A 17,147-nucleotide genomic window follows, 5' to 3' on the forward strand; every position below is an offset into this window, starting at 1 on the left:
AAAAGGTCTCTCAACATTTTGCCATAGCTCGCTTCGTTTCCGAGATATATGCAGATTTATCTCAAGGGAAGGGGCCTGACGGACATATTTCGAGATATTTCTTCTTCTTGTTGTTCTTCTTCTGCACAGCTAAACTGGAAGTGGCATTTCCAGCTCGCAATAGTGCAGAGTTATCTGAAAGAAAGGGGCCACGGTGTTTCTGTATCTCTATTATGTTGGTGCGGCTTCGGAACTTTTAAATATCTCGATATATCTCGAGAACTACGCTTCTGATCAAAAAATATCATAGAACATAAATTGTAGGAAACATAATTCTCTACAAAAAAGGTCTCTTAAGATTTTGCCATAGCTCGTTTCGTTTCCGAGATATTTGCAGATATATCTCAAGGGAAGGGGCCTGACGGACATATTTCGAGATATTTCTTCTTCTTGTTGTTCTTCTTCTGCACAGCTAAACTGGAAGTGGCATTTCTAGCTCGCAATAGTGCAGAGTTATCTCAAAGAATGGGGCCACGGTGTTTCTGTATCTCTATTATGTTGGTGCGGCTTCGGAACTTTTAAATATCTTGATATATCTCGAGAACTACGCATCTGATCGAAAAATATCATAGAACATAAAAAGTAGGAAACTTAATTCTCTACAAAAAAGGTCTCTTAACATTTTGCCATAGCTCGCTTCGTTTCCGAGATATTTGCAGATTTATATCAAGGGAAGGGGCCTGACGGACATATTTCGAGATATTTCTTCTTCTTGTTGTTCTTCTTCTGCACAGCTAAGCTGGAAGTGGCATTTGCAGCTCGCAATAGTGCAGAGTTATCTCAAAGAATGGGGCCACGGTGTTTCTGTATCTCTATTATGTTGGTGCGGCTTCGGAACTTTTAAATATCTTGATATATCTCGAGAACTACGCATCTGATCAAAAAATATCATAGAACATAAAAAGTAGGAAACCTAATTTTCTACAAAAAAGGTCTCTTAACATTTTGCAATAGCTCGCTTCGTTTCCGAGATATTTGCAGATTTATCTCAAGGGAAGGGTCCTGACGGACATATTTCGCGATATTTCTTCTTCTTGTTGTTCTTCTTCTGCACAGCTAAACTGGAAGTGGCATTTCCAGCTCGCAATAGTGCAGAGTTATCCCAAAGAAAGGGGCCACGGTGTTTCTGTATCTCTATTATGTTGGTGCGGCTTCGGAACTTTTAAATATCTTGATATATCTCGAGAACTACGCCTCTGATCGAAAAATATCATAGAACATAAAAATTTGGAAACTTAATTGTCTACAAAACAGGTCTCTTAACATTTTGCCATAGCTCGCTTCGTTTCCGAGATATTTGCAGATTTATCTCAAGGGAAGGGGACTGACGGACATATTTCGAGATATTTCTTCTTCTTGTTGTTCTTCTTCTGCACAGCTAAGCTGGAAGTGGCATTTGCGGCTCGCTCTAGTGCAGAGTTATCTCAAAGAAAAGGGCCACGGTGTTTCTGTATCTCTATTATGTTGGTGCGGCTTCGGAACTTTTAAATATCTCGATACATCTCGAAAACTACGCTTCTGATCAAAAAATATCATAGAACCTAAATTGTAGGAAACATAATTCTCTACAAAAAAGGTCTCTTAACATTTTGCCATAGCTCGCTTCGTTTCCGAGATATTTGCAGATATATCTCAAGGGAAGGGGCCTGACGGACATATTTCGAGATACTTCTTCTTCTTGTTGTTCTTCTTCTGCACAGCTAAGCTGGAAGTGGCATTTACAGCTCGCAATATGCAGAGTTATCTCAAAGAATGGGGCCACGGTGTTTCTGTATCTCTATTATGTTGGTGCGGCTTCGGAACTTTTAAATATCTTGATATATCTCGAGAACTACGCATCTGATCAAATAATATCACAGAACATAAAAAGTAGGAAACTTAATTCTCTACAAATAAGGTCTCTTAACATTTTGCCATAGCTCGCTTCGTTTCCGAGATATTTGCAGATTTATCTCAAGGGAAGGGTCCTGACGGACATATTTCGAGATATTTCTTCTTCTTGTTGTTCTTCTTCTGCACAGCTAAACTGGAAGTGGCATTTCCAGCTCGCAATAGTGCAGAGTTATCTGAAAGAAAGGGGCCACGGTGTTTCTGTATCTCTGTTATGTTGGTGCGGCTTGGGAACTTTTAAATATCTCGATATATCTCGAAAACTACGCTTCTGATCAAAAAATATCATAGAACATAAATCGTAGGAAACATAATTCTCTACAAAAAACGTCTCTTAACATTTTGCCATAGCTCGCTTCGTTTCCGAGATATTTGCAGATTCAGCTCAAAGGAACTGGCCTGACGGACATATTTCGAGATATTTCTTCTTCTTGTTGTTCTTCCTCTGCACAGCTAAGCTGGAAGTGGCATTTGCAGCTCGCAATACTGCAGAGTTATCTCAAAGAAAGGGGCCACGGTGTTTCTGTATCTCTATTATGTTGGTGCGGCTTCGGAACTTTTAAATATCTTGATATATCTCGAGAACTACGCATCTGATCAAATAATATCATAGAACATAAATTGTAGGAAACATAATTCTCTACAAAAAAGGTCTCTTAAGATTTTGCCATAGCTCGTTTCGTTTCCGAGATATTTGCAGATATATCTCAAGGGAAGGGGCCTGACGGACATATTTCGAGATATTTCTTCTTCTTGTTGTTCTTCTTCTGCACAGCTAAGCTGGAAGTGGCATTTGCAGCTCGCAATAGTGCAGAGTTATCTCAAAGAAAGGGGCCACGGTGTTTCTGTATCTCTATTATGTTGGTGCGGCTTCGGAACTTTTAAATATCTTGATATATCTCGAGAACTACGCATCTGATCAAAAAATATCATAGAAAATAAAAAGTAGGACACTTAATTCTCTACAAAAAAGGTCTCTTAACATTTTGCCATAGCTCGCATCGTTTCCGAGATATTTGCAGATTTATCTCAAGGGAAGGGGCCTGACGGACATATTTCGAGATATTTCTTCTTCTTGTTGTTCTTCTTCTGCACAGCTAAGCTGGAAGTGGCATTTGCAGGTCGCAATAGTGCAGAGTTATCTCAAAGAAAGGGCCCACGGTGTTTCTGTATCTCTATTATGTTGGTGCGGCTTCGGAACTTTTAAATATCTCGATATATCTCGAAAACTACGCTTCTGATCAAAAAATATCATAGAACATAAAAAGTAGGAGACTTAATTCTCTACAAAAAAGGTCTCTTAACATTTTGCCATAGCTTGCTTCGTTTTCGAGATATTTGCAGATTTATCTCAAGGGAAGGGGACTGACGGACATATTTCCAGATATTTCTTCTTCTTGTTGTTCTTCTTCTGCACAGCTAAGCTGGAAGTGGCATTTGCAGCTCGCAATAGTGCAGAGTTATCTCAAAGAAAGGGGCCACGGTGTTTCTGTATCTCTATTATGTTGGTGCGGCTTCGGAACTTTTAAATATCTTGATATATCTCGAGAACTACGCATCTGATCGAAAAATATCATACAACATAAAAAGAAGGAAACTTAATTCTCTACAAAAAAGGTCTCTTAACATTTTGCCATAGCTCGCTTCGTTTCCGAGATATTTGCAGATTTATCTCAAGGGAAGGGGCCTGACCGACATATTTCGAGATATTTCTTCTTCTTGTTGTTCTTCTTCTGCACAGCTAAGCTGGAAGTGGCATTTGCAGCTCGCAATAGTGCAGAGTTACCTCAAAGAAAGGGGCCACGGTGTTTCTGTATCTCTATTATGTTGGTGCCGCTTCAGAGCGTTTAAATATCTGGATATATCTCGAGAACTACGCATCTGATCAAAAAATATCATAGAACATAAATTGTAGGAAACCTAATTCTCTACAAAAAAGGTCTCTTAAGATTTTGCCATAGCTCGTTTCGTTTCCGAGATATTTGCAGATATATCTCAAGGGAAGGGGCCTGACGGACATATTTCGAGATATTTCTTCTTCTTGCTGTTCTTCTTCTGCACAGCTAAGCTGGAAGTGGCATTTGCAGCTCGCAATAGTGCAGAGTTATCTCAAAGAAAGGGGCCACGGTGTTTCTGAATCTCTATTATGTTGGTGCGGCTTCGGAACTTTTAAATATCTCGATATATCTCGAAAACTACGCTTCTGATCAAAAAATATCATAGAACATAAATTGTAGGAAACATAATTCTCTACAAAAAACGTCTCTCAACATTTTGCCATAGCTCGCTTCGTTTCCGAGATATTTGCAGATTCAGCTCAAAGGAACTGGCCTGACGGACATATTTCGAGATATTTCTTCTTCTTGTTGTTCTTCCTCTGCACAGCTAAGCTGGAAGTGGCATTTGCAGCGCGCAATACTGCAGAGTTATCTCAAAGAAAGGGGCCACGGTGTTTCTGTATCTCTATTATGTTGGTGCGGCTTCGGAACTTTTAAATATCTTGATATATCTCGAGAACTACGCATCTGATCAAATAATATCATAGAACATAAAAAGTAGGAAACGTAATTCTCTACAAGTAAGGTCTCTTAACATTTTGCCATAGCTCGCTTCGTTTCCGAGATATTTGCAGATTTATCTCAAGAGAAGGGGCCTGACGGACATATTTCGAGATATTTCTTCTTCTTGTTGTTCTTCTTCTGCACACCTAAGCTGGATGTGGCATTTGCAGCTCGCAATAGTGCAGAGTTATCTCAAAGAAAGGGGCCACGGTGTTTCTGTATCTCTATTATGTTGGTGCGGCTTCGGAACTTTTAAATATCTCGATATATCTCGAAAACTGCGCTTCTGATCAAAAAATATCATAGAACATAAATTGTAGGAAACATAATTCTCTACGAAAAAGGTCTCTTAACATTTTGCCATAGCTCGCTTCGTTTCCGAGATATTTGCAGATCTATCTCAAGGGAAGGGGCCTGGCGGACATATTTCGAGATATTTCTTCTTCTTGTCGTTCTTCTTCTGCACAGCTAAACTCGAAGTGGCATTTCCAGCTCGCAATAGTGCAGAGTTATCTCAAAGAAAGGGGCCACGGTGTTTCTGTATCTCTATTATGTTGGTGCGGCTTCGGAACTTTTAAATATCTTGATATATCTCGAGAACTACGCATCTGATCAAAAAATATCATAGAACATAAATTGTAGGAAACATAATTCTCTACAAAAAAGGTCTCTTAACGTTTTGCCGTAGCTCGCTTCGTTTCCGAGATATTTGCAGATTTATCTCAAGGGAAGGGTCCTGACGGACATATTTCGAGATATTTCTTCTTCTTGTTGTTCTTCTTCTGCACAGCTAAACTGGAAGTGGCATTTCCAGCTCGCAATAGTGCAGAGTTATCCCAAAGAAAGGGGCCACGGTGTTTCTGTATCTCTATTATGTTGGTGCGGCTTCGCAACTTTTAAATATCTCGATATATCTCGAAAACTACGCTTCTGATCAAAAAATATCATAGAACATAAATTGTAGGAAACATAATTCTCTACAAAAAAGGTCTCTTAACATTTTGCCATAGCTCGCTTCGTTTCCGAGATATTCGCAGATTTTTCTCAAGGGAAGGGTCCTGATGGTCATATTTCGAGATATTTCTTCTTCTTGTTGTTCTTCTTCTGCACAGCTAAACTGGAAGTGGCATTTCCAGCTCGCAATCGTGCAGAGTTATCTCAAAGAAAGGGGCCACGGTGTTTCTGTATCTCTATTATGTTGGTGCGGCTTCGGAACTTTTAAATATCTTGATATATCTCGAGAACTACGCATCTGATCAAAAAATATCATAGAACATAAAAAGTAGGAAACTTAATTCTCTACAAAAAAGGTCTCTTAACATTTTGCCATAGCTCGCTTCGTTTCCGAGATATTTGCAGATTTATCTCAAGGGAAGGGGCCTAACGGACATATTTCGAGATATTTTTGCTTCTTGTTGTTCTTCCTCTGCACAGCTAAGCTGGAAGTGGCATTTGCAGCTCGCAATAGTGCAGAGTTATCTCAAAGAAAGGGGCCACGGTGTTTCTGTATCTCTATTATGTTGGTGCGGCTTCGGAACTTTTAAATATCTTGATATACCTCGAGAACTACGCTTCTGGTCAAAAAATATCATAGAACATAAATTGTAGGAACCATAATTCTCTACAAAAGAGGTCTCTTAACATTTTGCCATAGCTCGCTTCGTTTCCGAGATATTTGCAGATTTATCTCAAGGGAAGGGGCCTGACGGACATATTTCGAGATATTTCTTCTTCTTGTTGTTCTTCTTCTGCACAGCTAAGCTGGAAGTGGCATTTGCGGCTCGCACTAGTGCACAGTTATCTCAAAGAAAGGGGCCACGGTGTTTCTGTATCTCTATTATGTTGCTGCGGCTTCGGAACTTTTAAATATCTCGATATATCTCGAAAACTACGCTTCTGATCAAAAAATATCATAGAGCATAAATTGTAGGAAACATAATTCTCTACAAAAAACGTCTCTTATCATTTTGCCATAGCTCGCTTCGTTTCCGAGATATTTGCAGATTCAGCTCAAAGGAACTGGCCTGACGGACATATTTCGAGATATTTCTTCTTCTTGTTGTTCTTCCTCTGCACAGCTAAGCTGGAAGTGGCATTTGCAGCTCGCAATAGTGCAGAGTTATCTCACAGAAAGGGGCCACGGTGTTTCTGTATCTCTATTATGTTGGTGCGGCTTCGGAACTTTTAAATATCTTGATATATCTCGAGAACTAAGCATCTGATCAAAAAATATCATAGAACATAAAAAGTAGGAAACTTAATTCTCTACAAATAAGGTCTCTTAACATTTTGCCATAGCTCGCTTCGTTTCCGAGATATTTGCAGATTTATCTCAAGGGAAGGGGCCTGACGGACATATTCCGAGATATTTCTTCTTCTTGTTGTTCCTCTTCTGCACAGCTAAGCTGGAACTGGCATTTGCAGGTCGCAATAGTGCAGAGTTATCTCAAAGAAAGGGGCCACGGTGTTTCTGTATCTCTATTATGTTGGTGCGGCTTCGGAACTTTTAAATATCTTGATATACTTCGAGAACTACGCATCTGATCAAAAAATATCATAGAACATAAAAAGTAGGAAACTTAATTCTCTACAATAAAGGTCTCTTAACATTTTCCCATAGCTGGCATCGTTTCCGAGATATTTGCAGATTTAGCTCAAGGGAAGGGGCCTGACGGACATATTCCGAGATATTTCTTCTTCTTGTTGTTCCTCTTCTGCACAGCTAAGCTGGAACTGGCATTTGCAGGTCGCAATAGTGCAGAGTTATCCCAAAGAAAGGGGCCACGGTGTTTCTGTATCTCTATTATGTTGGTGCGGCTTCGCAACTTTTAAATATCTCGATATATCTCGAAAACTACGCTTCTGATCAAAAAATATCATAGAACATAAATTGTAGGAAACATAATTCTCTACAAAAAAGGTCTCTTAACATTTTGCCATAGCTCGCTTCGTTTTCGAGATATTTGCAGATTTTTCTCAAGGGAAGGGTCCTGATGGACATATTTCGAGATATTTCTTATTCTTGTTGTTCTTCTTCTGCACAGCTAAGCTGGAAGTGGCATTTGCAGCTCGCAATAGTGCAGAGTTATCTCAAAGAAAGGGGCCACGGTGTTTCTGTATCTCTATTATGTTGGTGCGGCTTCGGAACTTTTAAATATCTTGATATATCTCGAGAACTACGCATCTGATCATAAAATATCATAGAACATAAAAAGTAGGAAACTTAATTCTCTACAAAAACGGTCTCTTAACATTTTGCCATAGCTCGCTTCGTTTCCGAGATATTTGCAGATTTATCTCAAGGGAAGCGGCCTGACGGACATATTTCGAGATATTTCTTATTCTTGTTGTTCTTCTTCTGCACAGCTAAGCTGGAAGTGGCATTTGCAGCTCGCAATAGTGCAGAGTTATCTCAAAGAAAGGGGCCACGGTGTTTCTGTATCTCTATTATGTTGGTGCGGCTTCGGAACTTTTAAATATCTTGATATATCTCGAGAACTACGCATCTGATCAAAAAATATCATAGAACATAAATAGTAGGAAACTTAATTCTCTACAAAAAAGGTCTCTCAACATTTTGCCATAGCTCTCTTCGTTTCCGAGATATTTGCAGATTTATCTCAAGGGAAGGGGCCTGACGGACATATTTCGAGATATTTCTTATTCTTGTTGTTCTTCTTCTGCACAGCTAAGCTGGAAGTGGCATTTGCATGTCGCAATAGTGCAGAGTTGTCTCAAAGAAAGGGGCCACGGTGTTTCTGTATCTCTATTATGTTGGTGCGGCTTCGGAACTTTTAACTATCTTGATATATCTCGAGAACTACGCACCTGATCAAAAAATATCATAGAACATAAAAAGTAGGAAACTTAATTGTCTACAAAAACGGTCTCTTAACATTTTGCCATAGCTCGCTTCGTTTCCGAGATATTTGCAGATTTATCTCAAGGGAAGGGGCCTGACGGACATATTTCGAGATATTTCTTCTTCTTGTTGTTCTTCTTCTGCACAGCTAAGCTGGAAGTGGCATTTGCGGCTCGCACTAGTGCAGAGTTATCTCAAAGAAAGGGGCCACGGTGTTTCTGTATCTCTATTATATTGGTGCGGCTTCGGAACTTTTAAATATCTTGATATATCTCGAGAACTACGCATCTGATCAAAAAATATCATAGAACATAAATAGTAGGAAACTTAATTCTCTACAAAAAAGGTCTCTCAACATTTTGCCATAGCTCTCTTCGTTTCCGAGATATTTGCAGATTTATCTCAAGGGAAGGGGCCTGACGGACATATTTCGAGATATTTCTTATTCTTGTTGTTCTTCTTCTGCACAGCTAAGCTGGAAGTGGCATTTGCAGCTCGCAATAGTGCAGAATTATCTCAAAGAAAGGGGCCACGGTGTTTCTGTATCTCTATTATGTTGGTGCGGCTTCGGAACTTTTAAATATCTTGATATATCTCGAGAACTACGCATCTGATCATAAAATATCATAGAACATAAAAAGTAGGAAACTTAATTCTCTACAAAAACGGTCTCTTAACATTTTGCCATAGCTCGCTTCGTTTCCGAGATATTTGCAGATTTATCTCAAGGGAAGCGGCCTGACGGACATATTTCGAGATATTTCTTATTCTTGTTGTTCCTCTTCTGCACAGCTAAGCTGGAAGTGGCATTTGCAGCTCGCAATAGTGCAGAGTTATCTCAAAGAAAGGGGCCACGGTGTTTCTGTATCTCTATTATGTTGGTGCGGCTTCGGAACTTTTAAATATCTTGATATATCTCGAGAACTACGCATCTGATCAAAAAATATCATAGAACATAAATAGTAGGAAACTTAATTCTCTACAAAAAAGGTCTCTCAACATTTTGCCATAGCTCTCTTCGTTTCCGAGATATTTGCAGATTTATCTCAAGGGAAGGGGCCTGACGGACATATTTCGAGATATTTCTTATTCTTGTTGTTCTTCTTCTGCACAGCTAAGCTGGAAGTGGCATTTGCATGTCGCAATAGTGCAGAGTTGTCTCAAAGAAAGGGGCCACGGTGTTTCTGTATCTCTATTATGTTGGTGCGGCTTCGGAACTTTTAACTATCTTGATATATCTCGAGAACTACGCATCTGATCAAAAAATATCATAGAACATAAAAAGTAGGAAACTTAATTGTCTACAAAAACGGTCTCTTAACATTTTGCCATAGCTCGCTTCGTTTCCGAGATATTTGCAGATTTATCTCAAGGGAAGGGGCCTGACGGACATATTTCGAGATATTTCTTCTTCTTGTTGTTCTTCTTCTGCACAGCTAAGCTGGAAGTGGCATTTGCGGCTCGCACTAGTGCAGAGTTATCTCAAAGAAAGGGGCCACGGTGTTTCTGTATCTCTATTATATTGGTGCGGCTTCGGAACTTTTAAATATCTTGATATATCTCGAGAACTACGCATCTGATCAAAAAATATCATAGAACATAAATAGTAGGAAACTTAATTCTCTACAAAAAAGGTCTCTTAACATTTTGCCATAGCTCTCTTCGTTTCCGAGATATTTGCAGATTTATCTCAAGGGAAGGGGCCTGACGGACATATTTCGAGATATTTCTTATTCTTGTTGTTCTTCTTCTGCACAGCTAAGCTGGAAGTGGCATTTGCAGCTCGCAATAGTGCAGAATTATCTCAAAGAAAGGGGCCACGGTGTTTCTGTATCTCTATTATGTTGGTGCGGCTTCGGAACTTTTAAATATCTTGATATATCTCGAGAACTACGCATCTGATCAAAAAATATCATAGAACATAAAAAGTAGGAAACTTAATTCTCTACAAAAACGGTCTCTTAACATTTTGCCATAGCTCGCTTCGTTTCCGAGATATTTGCAGATTTATCTCAAGGGAAGGGGCCTGACGGACATATTTCGAGATATTTCTTCTTCTTGTTGTTCTTCTTCTGCACAGCTAAGCTGGAAGTGGCATTTGCGGCTCGCACTAGTGCAGAGTTATCTCAAAGAAAGGGGCCACGGTGTTTCTGTATCTCTATTATGTTGGTGCGGCTTCGGAACTTTTAAATATCTTGATATATCTCGAGAACTACGCATCTGATCAAAAAATATCATAGAACATAAATAGTAGGAAACTTAATTCTCTACAAAATAGGTCTCTCAACATTTTGCCATAGCTCTCTTCGTTTCCGAGATATTTGCAGATTTATCTCAAGCGAAGGGGCCTGACGGACATATTTCGAGATATTTCTTATTCTTGTTGTTCTTCTTCTGCACAGCTAAGCTGGAAGTGGCATTTGCAGCTCGCAATAGTGCAGAATTATCTCAAAGAAAGGGGCCACGGTGTTTCTGTATCTCTATTATGTTGGGGCGGCTTCGGAACTTTTAAATATCTCGATATATCTCGAAAACTACCCTTCTGATCAAAAAATATCATAGAACATAAATAGTAGGAAACATAATTCTCTACAAAAAACGTCTCTTAACATTTTGCCATAGCTCGCTTCGTTTCCGAGATATTTGCAGATATATCCCAAGGGAAGGGGCCTGACGGACATATTTCGAGATATTTCTTCTTCTTGTTGTTCTTCTTCTGCACAGCTAAGCTGGAAGTGGCATTTGCAGCTCGCAATAGTGCAGAGTTATCTCAAAGAAAGGGGCCACGGTGTTTCTGTATCTCTATTATGTTGGTGCGGCTTCGGAACTTTTAAATATCTTGATATATCTCGAGAACTACGCATCTGATCATAAAATATCATAGAACATAAAAAGTAGGAAACTTAATTCTCTACAAAAACGGTCTCTTAACATTTTGCCATAGCTCGCTTCGTTTCCGAGATATTTGCAGATTTATCTCAAGGGAAGGGGCCTGACGGACATATTTCGAGATATTTCTTATTCTTGTTGTTCTTCTTCTGCACAGCTAAGCTGGAAGTGGCATTTGCAGCTCGCAATAGTGCAGAGTTATCTCAAAGAAAGGGGCCACGGTGTTTCTGTATCTCTTTTATGTTGGTGCGGCTTCGGAACTTTTAAATATCTTGATATATCTCGAGAACTACGCATCTTATCAAAAAATATCATACTACATAAAAAGTAGGAAACTTAATTCTCTACAAGAAAGGTCTCTTAACATTTTGCCATAGCTCGCTTCGTTTCCGAGATATTTGCAGATTTATCTCAAGGGAAGGGGCCTGACGGACATATTTCGAGATATTTCTTCTTCTCGTTGTTCTTCTTCTGCACAGCTAAGCTGGAAGTGGCATTTGCGGCTCGCACTAGTGCAGAGTTATCTCAAAGAAAGGGGCCACGGTGTTTCTGTATCTCTATTATGTTGGTGCGGCTTCGGAACTTTTAAATATCTCGATATATCTCGAAAACTACGCTTCTGATCAAAAAATATCATAGAACATAAATTGTAGGAAACATAATTCTCTACAAAAAAGGTCTCTTAACATTTTGCCATAGCTCGCTTCGTTTCCGAGATATTTGCAGATATATCTCAAGGGAAGGGGCCTGACGGACATATTTCGAGATATTTCTTCTTCTTGTTGTTCTTCTTCTGCACAGCTAAGCTGAAAGTGGCATTTACAGCTCGCAATAGTGCAAAGTTATCTCAAAGAAAGGGGCCACGGTGTTTCTGTATCTCTAATATGTTGGTGCGGCTTCGGAACTTTTAAATATCTCGATATATCTCGAAAACTACGCTTCTGATCAAAAAATATCATAGAACATAAATTGTAGGAAACTTAATTGTCTACAAAAAAGGTCTCTTAACATTTTGCCATAGCTCTCTTCGTTTCCGAGATATTTGCAGATTTATCTCAAGGGAAGGGGCCTGACGGACATATTTCGAGATATTTCTTCTTCTTGTTGTTCTCTTCTGCACAGATAAGCTGGAAGTGGCATTTGCAGCTCGCAATAGTGCAGAGTTATCTCAAAGAAAGGGGCCACGGTGTTTCTGTATCTCTATTATGTTTGTGCGGCTTCGGAACTTTTAAATATCTTGATATATCTCGAGAACTACGCATCTGATCAAAAAATATCATAGAACATAAAAAGTAGGAAACTTAATTCTCTACAAAAAAGGTCTCTTAACATTTTGCCATAGCTCGCTTCGTTTCCGAGATATTTGCAGGTTTATCTCAAGGGAAGGGGCCTAACGGACATATTTCGAGATATTTCTTCTTCTTGTTGTTCTTCTTCTGCACAGCTAAGCTGGAAGTGGCATTTGCGGCTCGCACTAGTGCAGAGTTATCTCAAAGAAAGGGGCCACGGTGTTTCTGTATCTCTATTATGTTGGTGCGGCTTCGGAACTTTTAAATATCTTGATATATCTCGAGAACTACGCATCTGATCAAAAAATGTCATAGAAGATAAAAAGTAGGAAACTTAATTCTCTACAAAAAAGGTCTCTTAACATTTTGCCATAGCTCGCTTCGTTTCCGAGATATTTGCAGATTTATCTCAAGGGAAGGGGCCTGACGGACATATTTCGAGATATTTCTTCTTCTTGTTGTTCTTCTTCTGCACAGCTAAGCTGGAAGTGGCATTTGCGGCTCGCACTAGTGCAGAGTTATCTCAAAGAAAGGGGCCACGGTGTTTCTGTATCTCTATTATGTTGGTGCGGCTTCGGAACTTTTAAATATCTCGATATATCTCGAAAACTACGCTTCTGATCAAAAAATATCGTAGAACATAAATTGTAGGAAACATAATTCTCTACAAAAAAGGTCTCTTAACATTTTGCCATAGCTCGCTTCGTTTCCGAGATATTTGCAGATATATCTCAAGGGAAGGGGCATGACGGACATATTTCGAGATATTTCTTCTTCTTGTTGTTCTTCTTCTGCACAGCTAAGCTGGAAGTGGCATTTGCGGCTCGCACTAGTGCAGAGTTATCTCAAAGAAAGGGGCCACGGTGTTTCTGTATCTCTATTATGTTGGTGCGGCTTCGGAACTTTTAAATATCTCGATATATCTCGAAAACTACGCTTCTGATCAAAAAATATCATAGAACATAAATTGTAGGAAACATGATTCTCTACAAAAAACGTCTCTTAACATTTTGCCATAGCTCGCTTCGTTTCCGAGATATTTGCAGATATATCCCAAGGGAAGGGGCCTGACGGACATATTTCGAGATATTTCTTCTTCTTGTTGTTCTTCTTCTGCACAGCTAAGCTGGAAGTGGCATTTGTAGGTCGCAATAGTGCAGAGTTATCTCAAAGAAAGGGGCCACGGTGTTTCTGTATGTCTATTATGTTGGTGCGCCTTCGGAACTTTTAAATATCTCGATATATCTCGAAAACTACGCTTCTGATCAAAAAATATCATAGAACATAAATTGTAGGAAACATAATTCTCTACAAAAAAGGTCTCTTAACATTTTGCCATAGCTCGCTTGGTTTCCGAGATATTTGCAGATTTATCTCAAGGGAAGGGGCCTGACGGACATATTTCGAGATATTTCTTCTTCTTGTTGTTCTTCTTCTGCACAGCTAAGCTGGAAGTGGCATTTGCGGCTCGCACTAGTGCAGCGTTATCTCAAAGAAAGGGGCCACGGTGTTTCTGTATCTCTATTATGTTGGTGCGGCTTCGGAACTTTTAAATATCTTGATATATCTCGAGAACTACGCATCTGATCAAAAAATATCATAGAACATAAAAAGTAGGAAACTTAATTCTCTACTAAAAAGGTCTCTTAACATTTTGCCATAGCTCGCTTCGTTTCCGAGATATTTGCAGATTTATCTCAAGGGAAGGGGCATGACGGACATATTTCGAGATATTTCTTCTTCTTGTTGTTCTTCTTCTGCACAGCTAAGCTGGAAGTGGCATTTGCAGCTCGCAATAGTGCAGAGTTATCTCAAAGAAAGGGGCCACGGTGTTTCTGTATCTCTATTATGTTGGTGCGGCTTCGGAACATTTAAATATCTTGATATATCTCGAGAACTACGCATCTGATCAAAGAATATCATACTACATAAAAAGTAGGAAACTTAATTCTCTACAAGAAAGGTCTCTTAACATTTTGCCATAGCTCGCTTCGTTTCCGAGATATTTGCAGATTTATCTCAAGGGAAGGGGCCTGACGGACATATTTCGAGATATTTCTTCTTCTTGTTGTTCTTCTTCTGCACAGCTAAGCTGGAAGTGGCATTTGCGGCTCGCACTAGTACACAGTTATCTCAAAGAAAGGGGCCACGGTGTTTCTGTATCTCTATTATGTTGGTGCGGCTTCGGAACTTTTAAATATCTCGATATATCTCGAAAACTACGCTTCTGATCAAAAAATATCATAGAACGTAAATTGTAGGAAACATTATTCTCTACAAAAAAGGTCTCTTAACATTTTGCCATAGCTCGCTTCGTTTCCGAGATATTTGCAGATTTATCTCAAGGGAAGGGGCCTGACGGACATATTTCGAGATATTTCTTCTTCTGCACAGCTAAGCTGGAAGTGGCATTTGCAGCGCGCAATAGTGCAGAGTTATCTCAAAGAAAGGGGCCACGGTGTTTCTGTATCTCTGTTATGTTGGTGCGGCTTCGGAACTTTTAAATATCTTGATATATCTCGAGAACTACGCATCTGATCAAAAAATATCATACTACATAAAAAGTAGGAAACTTAATTCTCTACAAGAAAGGTCTCTTAACATTTTGCCATAGCTCGCTTCGTTTCCGAGATATTTGCAGATTTATCTCAAGGGAAGGGGCCTGACGGACATATTTCGAGATATTTCTTCTTCTTGTTGTTCTTCTTCTGCACAGCTAAGCTGGAAGTGGCATTTGCGGCTCGCACTAGTACACAGTTATCTCAAAGAAAGGGGCCACGGTGTTTCTGTATCTCTATTATGTTGGTGCGGCTTCGGAACTTTTAAATATCTCGATATATCTCGAAAACTACGCTTCTGATCAAAAAATATCATAGAACATAAATTGTAGGAAACATAATTCTCTACAAAAAACGTCTCTTAACATTTTGCCATAGCTCGCTTCGTTTCCGAGATATTTGCAGATATATCCCAAGGGAAGGGGCCTGACGGACATATTTCGAGATATTTCTTCTTCTTGTTGTTCTTCTTCTGCACAGCTAAGCTGGAAGTGGCATTTGCAGGTCGCAATAGTGCAGAGTTATCTCAAAGAAAGGGGCCACGGTGTTTCTGTATCTCTATTATGTTGGTGCGGCTTCGGAACTTTTAAATATCTCGATATATCTCGAAAACTACGCTTCTGATCAAAAAATATCATAGAACGTAAATTGTAGGAAACATTATTCTCTACAAAAAAGGTCTCTTAACATTTTGCCATAGCTCGCTTCGTTTCCGAGATATTTGCAGATTTATCTCAAGGGAAGGGTCCTGATGGACATATTTCGAGATATTTCTTCTTCTTGTTGTTCTTCTTCTGCACAGCTAAACTGGAAGTGGCATTTCCAGCTCGCAATCGTGCAGAGTTATCTCAAAGAAAGGGGCCACGGTGTTTCTGTATCTCTATTATGTTGGTGCGGCTTCGGAACTTTTAAATATCTTGATATATCTCGAGAACTACGCCTCTGATCGAAAAATATCATACAACATAAAAAGTAGGAAACTTAATTCTCTACAAAAAAGGTCTCTTAACATTTTGCCATAGCTCGCTTCGTTTCCGAGATATTTGCAGATTTATCTCAAGGGAAGGGGCCTGACGGACATATTTCGAGATATTTCTTCTTCTTGTTGTTCTTCTTCTGGACAGCTAAGCTGGAAGTGGCATTTGCAGCTCGCAATAGTGCAGAGTTATCTCAAAGAGAGGGGCCACGGTGTTTCTGTATCTCTATTATGTTGGTGCGGCTTCGGAACTTTTAAATATCTTGATATATCTCGAGAACTACGCATCTGATCAAAAAATATCATACTACATAAAAAGTAGAAAACTTAATTCTCTACAAGAGAGGTCTCTAAACATTTTGCCATAGCTCGCTTCGTTTCCGAGATATTTGCAGATTTATCTCAAGGGAAGGGGCCTGACGGACATATTTCGAGATATTTCTTCCTCTTGTTGTTCTTCTTCTGCACAGCTAAGCTGGAAGTGGCATTTGCAGCCCGCAATAGTGCAGAGTTATCTCAAAGAGAGGGGCCACGGTGTTTCTGTATCTCTATTATGTTGGTGCGGCTTCGGAACTTTTAGATATCTTGATATATCTCGAGAACTACGCATCTGATCAAAAACTATCATAGAAGATAAAAAGTAGGAAACTTAATTCTCTACAAAAAAGGTCTCTTAACATTTCGCCATAGCTCGCTCCGTTTCCGAGATATTTGCAGATTTATCTCAAGGGAAGGGGCCTGTCGGACATATTTCGAGATATTTCTTCTTCTTGTTGTTCTTCTTCTGCACAGCTAAACTGGAAGTGGCATTTACAGCTCGCAATAGTGCAGAGTTATCTCAAAGAAAGGGGCCACGGTGTTTCTGTATCTCTAGTATGTTGGTGCGGCTTCGGAACTTTTAAATATCTCGATATATCTCGAAAACTACGCTTCTGATCAAAAAATATCATAGAACATAAATTGTAGGAAACATAATTCTCTACAAGAAAGGTCTCTTAACATTTTGCCATAGCTCGCTTCGTTTCCGAGATCTTTGCAGATATATCTCAAGGGAAGGGGCCTGACGGACATATTTCGAGATAT

The sequence above is a fragment of the Osmia lignaria genome, unplaced genomic scaffold, assembly GCF_051020975.1.
Source record: "Osmia lignaria lignaria isolate PbOS001 unplaced genomic scaffold, iyOsmLign1 scaffold0005, whole genome shotgun sequence".
In the NCBI taxonomy this organism is placed as follows: Eukaryota; Metazoa; Arthropoda; class Insecta; order Hymenoptera; family Megachilidae; genus Osmia; species Osmia lignaria.